This window comes from Fukomys damarensis, unplaced genomic scaffold (genome assembly GCF_012274545.1).
Source record: "Fukomys damarensis isolate Sample0158 unplaced genomic scaffold, DMR_v1.0_HiC HiC_scaffold_39, whole genome shotgun sequence".
NCBI classification, from domain to species: Eukaryota; Metazoa; Chordata; class Mammalia; order Rodentia; family Bathyergidae; genus Fukomys; species Fukomys damarensis.
The window spans coordinates 55,366,288-55,374,907 of record NW_022900951.1 but is presented as its reverse complement, the minus strand read 5'-3'; the positions used below and the strand labels follow the sequence as shown (position 1 = coordinate 55,374,907).

Genomic DNA, 8,620 nt, shown 5'->3' with positions numbered 1-8,620 from the left:
GAAGGATTCCTTTCTCCCCACAACCCTGCCAACATTTGTTATTGTGTGATTTCTTGATAGCAGCCACTCTTTGTAACATGAGGTGGAATCTCAGTGTTGTTTTCATCTGCATCTCTCGAATGACCAGTGATGTGGAGCATTTTTTTCATAAATTTACTTGCTGCTTTTATTTCTTTGTCTGAGAAATGTCCGTTCATTTCAGATGCCTATTTTTGAATTGGGTCTTTATATTTGGGGGGCTGATTGTTTTGAGTTCTTTATATATTCTACTTTCTTTCTTTTTTTCTTTCCAGCACTGGGGATCAAACCCATGTCCTTGTGCTTGCAAGGTAGGCGGTGGAATCACTGAGCTAAATCCCCAGCCCTATATATTCTAGATAATATTTCTTTGTCTGAGGAGCAGCTGGCAAAAATTTTTTCCCACATTGTAGGTTGTTTCTTCGCTCTTTTGGTGGTTTCTTTTGCAGTGCAGAAGCTTTTTAATAAGATGAGATCCCAGTTGTTGATTCCTTCTGCTAGTTTCTGTGCTACTGAGGATTTGTTCATAAAATCTTTTCCTATTCCAATGTCTTCAAGAGTTCTGCCTAACTTATCTTCCAGCAAGTTTAATGTTTCTGTTTTAATATTTAGATCTTTAATCCACTTGGATTTTAATTGTTGCATGGTGAAAGATAAGGGTCCAGTTTTAATCTTTGGCAGTTTGAGATCCAATTTTTCCAACACCATTTATTAAAGAGGCTATCTTTCCTCTACTGAGGATGGTCAACTCCTTTGTCAGTGATGATGTAGCTGAGTACATCTGGAATTGTTTTTGTGCCTTCCAATCTGTTCCACTGATCCTCAGGTCTGTTTCTTTGCCAGTACCATGCTGTTTTTATCATACTGGCTTTGTAGTATAGTTTCAAATTGGGAATTGTTATACCTGCTGCCATGTGACTGTTGCCTAGGACGGCTTTTGCTATTCTAGGTCTCTTATGTTTCCAAATGAATTTTTTAATTATTTTTTCTTGTTCTGTGAAATATAGTGTTGGAATTTCAATTGGCATTGCATTGAATCTGTATAGCAGTTTTGGTAGTATGGCCATTTTCACTATGTTGATTCTTCCTGCCCAGGAGCAGGGGAGATCTTTCCACTTTCTTATATCCTCTTCAATCTCTTTTTTCAGAGTGCTGTAGTTTTCAGTTAGAGGTCTTTCGCTGCTTTCATTAGATTGATTCCTAGATACTTCATTTTTTGGATGCTATTTTGACAGGAATTGTTTGCCTAATTTCTCTCTCAATGAGTCTGTTATTTGTGTATAAGAAGGCTATTGATTTTTGGGTGTTGATCTTCTATCCAGCTACTCTATTGAATCTGTCAATTAAGTCTAGAAGTCTTTTAGTGAAGTTTTTTTGTTCTTCAATGTACAGTATCATACCATCAGCAAATAATGACAGTCTAAATTCTTCCTTTCCTACCTTTATTGCTTTAATTTCTTTCTCCTGTCTGATTGCTGTGGCTAATATTTCCAGAAGTATATCGAAGAGGAGTGGTGATAGTGGGCATCCTTGTCTTGTTCCTGATTTTAACTGAAAGTGCTCAGATTTTGGCCAATTAGTATGATGTTGCCTCTTGGTTTTTCATAGAGAGCCTTTATTAAGTTGAGATATAGACCATCTATTCCAATTTTTTGCATGGTTTTCATCATGAATGGCTGTTGAATTTTGTCAAATGCTTTTCCTGCATCTATTGAGAGGATCATATTGCTTTTGTCCTTGACTTTGTTAATATAGTGTATTACATTTATTGACTTACGTATGTTGAACCATCCTTGCATCCCTGATATAAATACGAGTTGGTCAGGATGTATGATCTTCTTGATGATCCTCTGTATTCTGTTTGCTAGTATCTTATTAAGAATTTTTGCATCTATATTCATTAAGGAGATTGGCCTGTAGTTCTATTTTTTTGTTGTGTCTTTCCATGGTTTGGGAATCATAGTGATACTTGCTTCCTGGAATGAATTTGGAAGTATTGCTTCCCTTTCAATTTCATTGAAAAGTTTGAAGAGTAAAGGCAGAAGTTCTTCTCTAAATGTCTCGTAAAATGCAGCAGTAAATCCGTCAGGACCTGGGCTTTTCTTTGTTGGTAAATTTTTAATTACATTTTCACTTTCACTGATTGTAATTGAGGTATTTAAAATGCTTTTATCTTCTTTGTTCAACTTTGGTAATTCATAAGTATCTAAAAATCTGTCGTTTTCTTCTGTGTTTTCCATTTTATTAGAGTACAGGGTCTCAAAGTAGGTATTGACTATCCTCTGGATTTCTGTTGGATCTGTTGTGACTTCACCTTTTTCATTCCTAATTATATGAATCTGAGCCTTTTCTTTCCTTTTTTGATGAGGTTAGCTAAGGGTTTATCAATTTTATTTATTCTTTAAAAAAACCAACTCTTCGATGCATTTATTTTTTGTATTATTTTCTTAGTTTCCATTACATTGTTTTCTGCTCTAATCTTTCGTTTTTTTGGTTTTTTTTGTTTTTGGTACTGGGGATTGAACTTGGGTCCTTGCGCTGCAAGGCAGCCCACCAAACTGCTCAGCTAAATCCCCAGCCCCTTCTGTTCTAGTCTTAATAATTTCCTCTGTTGTATGAGCTTTTGGTTTTTCTTGCTCTTGTTTTTCTAGTAGTGTAACATTTATCATTAGGTTGTTTATTTGAGCTCACTCTGTTTTCCTAGTGTGGGCATTCAGCTATGAATTTTCCATGTAGACCTGCTTTCATTGTGTCCCATGGATTCCTGTATGTTTTATTGGCATTATCATTTATTTGTTAAAAAACTGTCTAATTTCTTCTTTAACTTCCTCTGTGATCCATTGATTGTTCAGGAGAGTGTTGTTGAATTTCCATGTGTTTGTGAAGTTCCTGAGGTACCTTATGCTATCAATCTCCAGCTTGATTACACTATGATCTGATAATATACAGGGGATAACTTCAATTCTTTTGCATTTATTCAGACCTGTTCTCTGAGCCAGTATGTGGTCTATCTTGGTGTATGACCTTTGTGCAGCCAAAAAGAATGTATATTCTGATTTTGTGGGGTGGAACACTCTATAGACATCTATTAAGTCCATACATTCTAAAATTGGGTTGAGTTCTAGTATTTTGTTGTTTATTTTCTGCCTAGATGATCTGTCTTTTTTGATAGTGGGGTATTTAGATCCCCCACTTGTATTGGCATATTTTTGTTTGTTTATTTTTCAAAAATTGATTTTATTGGTACATTTTCAGTACACAGTACAGTTACATTCATCATTGGGATCTTGTACCTTTACCTTGCAGATCTTGGTTCTCATTTTGTTCCCCTTGTCCCTGTCCTCCCTTTACCCCTCCTCTCCTCCCCATTTATAAACACTTTTTTTCCATTTTTTCATTTTCGCATATTTTTTTCTTTTCCCTTATTACCTTTCCCCTACCCTTCCCACTTTCCCTATACCTTTAGCCCTTTTCTTCTCATTTCACATTGTCAATTATCTTACATGAGGATCTTACGTACTATTATAGGTTATTTACACCAGAGAATCTATTCAGTATTTACACATGTGTGACTTATTTATTTCACTTAGGAGTAGATCCTCAATATGTATCAATTTTCCTATGAATTACTCTAATTTCTCATTCTTTGTGGCTGAGTAGTATTCCATTTTATAGAAAAACCACATTTTCTTTATCCAGTATTTCTTGTCTCTTTCTCAAATGTCCTTCAGAACATTTTTGAGAGCAGGTTTTATGGTCACAAATTTCTTCGGTTGTTCTTGGTCATTGGAAGTATCTTATTTCTTCTTTTATTTTGAAAGATAGTTTTGCAGGATACGTCAAGCTGAGTTTGAGTTGGGTTTTTTTTGCAGGAGTTGAAATACTTCATTCCAAGCTCTCCCTGGCTTAAGCATTTTTGTTGAGAACTCTGCTGTGATTCCTATCAGCTTTGTTTTATAGGCGATTTGTTTCTTTCTCTAACAGCTGTCCTTTTTTTTTTGTACTGGAGATCAAACTGGGGACCTTGTGCTTACGAGGCCAGCCCTGAGCTAAATACCCAGTGCTCCTGCAGCTGTTCTTGTTCTCAATTTCTGGTATCTTGATTATTATATGCCTTGGTGTAGATTTTATTTTGGTCATGGCTAATTGGAGTTCTATATGCCTCACTTATCTGTGTGTCAAATTATTCTCCATGATTGGGAAGTTTTCTGCCATTGCTTCTGTGAACAGATTTTATATGGTGTTTGCATTGACTCCAGCTTTTTCTTTGACTCCAATCAATCTTATATCATTCTTCTTTGCATCATTTTGCTGTGTTGGATTTTTTTTTCATTGGTTCTTGCTGTTTTTAAGATATATTTCTTTTCATGATTGCTAACTGCAGTCCTGTCTTGTAGGTCCAATATTCTGTCTTTGCATTTGTTCATTTGGCTTTGGAAACTTACAATGGAAGTTTTAATTTTATGGAAATCTGTTTGAATCTGCTCCGTTTCTTTCTAATGTTGGACTTTCATAGTTCCATCATTTTCCTAAGCTCCTCTATTTTTTTATCTATGTCTACTCTAGATTTGCTGAGCGAGTCCTGCATTATGATCATCTCTTTTTTACCTGAGAGATTATTTCTTCTTGGGCTTTCTCTTTAGCCTGATTGATTGATTGATTATTATTATTATTTTACTTCTGCCATCATTTCAGAAAACTCAGGTGGGTGTCTTCTGATTTCCTCTGTATCATTGTTCATTGGGTTTGTCTTGGATGGGCTAATCATCTAGGGTTTTGTTTTACTTCTGTATCTTGTCATTTTCTATTTTCTGTTTTGATTTGTTTTCTGTGTTGATGCTGTTAGTTTCTCATGCTACATAGCTTTATCACTAGTATCAAGGCTTCCCTAGGAAATACCTGTTCCTTGGGGATGCCTTCTAGATGTAGCTTGCTCTTGTTCTTTTTATCTGTCCCAAAATCCTACTTTTCCAATTTTTTAGGGATGCAAATTTGCTATTTGGCTCAGTACTCAGTCCTTTGATACTGGACTATGATGATGATTATGGCCCCAGACCATCACATTGTCATTTTACAAGGGTAAACAACTGATTACAGCAGGTATGGCACCCTGGCTAAAGAAGTACAATTAGAAATAACAGTGTTATCAAGCATAGCCTAGAAACTGAAAAACTGTGCTAACTGCTAATTTAGTATCTTTAAGCATAGGAAAAAGAGCTATAGTTATATAACAACATCATACATAAACCAAAAACTTGTATACAATGACTTTCTCTTTGTAGAGTTATTTTTACCCCATGGGGGAAAATTTAAGAGTGATAGATTACAATAATAGACCAATAACTGAAAAGAAATATAGTATGAGCAAGAAGAAGGACAAGGCATGATCACTGAAGCTTTGGGAAACTAGTGAAGTATACAGGAGAAAAGAAGAAAGAAGTAAGAATGACTTCAAAGTGAACCAGAAAGACTACTGTTAATGTTCATTTACACGAGAATATAAAAACATCAGGAAAAACAGTTAAGCAAGAGAGAAACATGAGGGATAATACAAAACAAACAATAAAAGTAGAAACCTAGACAACCCCCCCAAACAAAACACCAAAAGAGGGCCAGGGATGTAGCTCAGTGGCACCACTTCTGCCTCTCAAGTGCAAGGTCTTGAGTTCAATCCCCAGTACAACAACAACAAAAACAGAAAAAGGAAAACAAAACAAACTAATAAAAATGAAAGAAGAAAAAAGTTCCTTTGGTGCCCACTATTTTGTGGTAGTGTCCAAGTCCAAGCCCACATCTATGCTAGCTAACCCTACCACATCTGCATTAGGATTAGTGCTGGGTGCTGGGCTGATCTTGGCCTCTGGATAGGAAGGCTGTGGCCAGTCTTCAGCAAGCACCTTTCTGGATGGACTGTCAGATTTTCTTAGGCTGTGTGTCACTGTGTTGTTCTCCCTGGTGCTGTGGCTACCTGAGAGACAGTCCTGGGCTGCTCCCAGTCCCGAGTACAGTTGGCCCCTCCCAGACCTTATACAGCCTCCTCTGTTCCACACCACTAGTCACTTGGGGTGGGGATAACAAATTCCCAGCCATTTTCTGCCTCTGTCCAAGGCTGCTTGTGCCACTGGTTACCAGGAAGGAGAGGCAGGTGTTGGCATCCCACTTCTTTTATACTGTGGCCTAAGGGTGCTTGCACCACCATTTGCATGGTATGTGGGAGGGCTGATTTTCTGGCTCATGGCTGCTTGAATCCCTCTCTTGCATTGATTGTACAGCAGGAGGTATTTTGCTGTTCCACTCACTATCCTCACTGCTGCTATAATCTCTAAAATCATTGTTGCTAGAGGGTCCCGTTATCTGCTATGAAATATGGCAAAAACAAGCACACACACAAAAAAACCAGGTAGTCCATCAGGGAGAAAGCAGCTTACTGGTCACTTGCCCCTGTATGTGCCAGCAAGATTTATTTCCAGGCTGCAGTGTTCCCTGTTTGCAGGAAGGCAAAAGTGATGAGGGGCATTATATCAAAGATCTATCTGCTGTTCCCCCTGTAGTTGTTCGCTGCCAACCATGGTCAACCCCTCCATGTTCTTTGACATTGCTGCCAATGGCGATCCCTTGGACCGCATCTCCTTTGAGCTGTTTACAGACAAAGTTCCAAAGACAGCAGAAAACTTTCATGCTCTGAGCACTGGAGAGAAAGGATTTGGTTATAAGGGTTCCTGCTTTCCCAGAATTATTCCAGGATTGATGTGCCAGGGTTGTGACTTCACACTCCACACTGGCACTGGTGGCAAGTCCATCTATGGAGAGAAATTTGATGATGAGAACTTCTCCTGAAGCACAAAGGTCCTCGCATCTTGTACATGGCCAATGCTGGGCCAAACTAAAATGGCCCCCAGTTTTTCATCTGTACTGCTAAGACTGAGTGGTTGGATTGCAAGCACGTGGTGTTTGGGAAGGAGAAAAAAAAGCATGAACATCGTGGAAGGCATGGAGTGCTTTGGGTCCAGGAATGGCAAGACCAGCAAGAAGATCACCATCACTGACTTTGGACAACTCTAATGCATTTGACTTGGATGTATGGCAACCACCAGACTATTCCTCTAGCTCAGGAGAGCACCCTCCTCCCAACCTGCTCGCAACGTCCCATCATCTCTGCTCTCACTGCAGTTCTTTGGGTTCCATGTTTCCTCTGCTCCCCTCCAAACATTGCTGGATTACAGAGTTAAATTTATGGTTATGAATAAAAAGTAAATAAAAAACGATCTATCTTGTGAGGATTGAGTTTGCCACATATTGACAGTCTTTGTATTTTGGAGGAAACTTCCCAGAAAGGCAATTCCTGCTCTCTGAGCAGGTGGCTGACCTGTGGGCTGAATAATTATTTTATCAAGTTGTATGCCTATATAATGTTTGATCTATAAGTCTTTTTTCATATTTATTTTAGCATCAAGATATATGTCCCTCTTTTTTTTCCTATTACCTGTATTTTTAGTTCATTTTCTCTGTGTAGCTCCAACATGGCTCTTTTTCTATTCAGCCATGTACAGTCCATTTCATTAAACTTTTAAACACAGGTATTGTATAACTAGGTTCTTGAAATACCTGTTTCTGCATCTTGAGGATCTGCTTCTGTTATCTGTTGTTTCTGCTCTTTCTGATTTATGATGCCTTCTTTCTGAGCATGCTTTATTATTTTTTAATGTTTATGACTCATGATTCTTGAAAAATTATTTACACAAACATTTTGAAGACTAAGGAGAAAGCACCTTCTCCCAGAGAATACTCTTAATTCAATCTTTCAGGTGTTTGAGAGCAATCTAATTACAGCCTTAGGCCTTTTGACTCCACCCAATATAATGTGAGTTAGGGTTGTAAATAAAAAGTTTATTTGTGTTACTCTTCAGGGGTTATTTCTTTTACCTATTCTTCTGCCTTCCATTAAGCACCAAGGTAATTTTCTTTGCAGTCCCCTGTGGTTGTTAGTGGGAACAGGTTTACTTTTCTGATTTAGCCTTAATCCAAGAGTGTGATCTCATCACCTTTGATTTCTGTTTTCTGACCTGGTGAAGTTCATAAAAGTTAACATTTCCCTAGATTTGCAAATACCCACCAGATAAAAGTGGTTTTACTTCTTTGCTTACTGCTCTGGGGCCTTACTTTTCCTTAGATTTTGGCTGAGAAATTCCTTTACTATCATCTCAGTTTTCCTTTTTTTTTTTTCCTTAAAAACTTTAAAATATATTTTTAATATTTTTGGTTCTTTTCAGAAGGAAGGTTGTTCTGACACAGCTAATTCACCCTATTATCAGAAGCAGAACTCACTATTCCTTCGGCATTTTTATTTGATTGCGTGTTTGCTTTTTCTTTTCAGCTTTAATTGAGTTTATTGGTACATTTTAGGGATACAGTACAGGTACATTCATTGTTGAATTTGATTGCGTGTTTTTTTTCTTTTCAGCTTTAATTGAGTTTATTGGTACATTTTAGGGATACAGTACAGGTACATTCATTGTTGGGATCATGTACCTCTACATGGCAAGTCTTGATTCTCATTTTTTCCCCTTACCTCTGCCCTCTCTTCACCCCCTCCTCCCCTCCC

The 8,620-nt window shown here is 37.6% G+C and overlaps 1 protein-coding gene and 1 pseudogene across 1 annotated transcript in view; both read left to right on the top strand.

The window, feature by feature from the left end:
- The window catches only part of Tex11 (testis expressed 11), a 478,576-nt gene that overhangs the window by 310,152 nt on the left and 159,804 nt on the right, over positions 1–8,620 (top strand). The gene's annotated exons all lie outside the window — the stretch shown is intronic.
- On the top strand, positions 6,586–7,080 carry LOC104867728 (annotated as a pseudogene).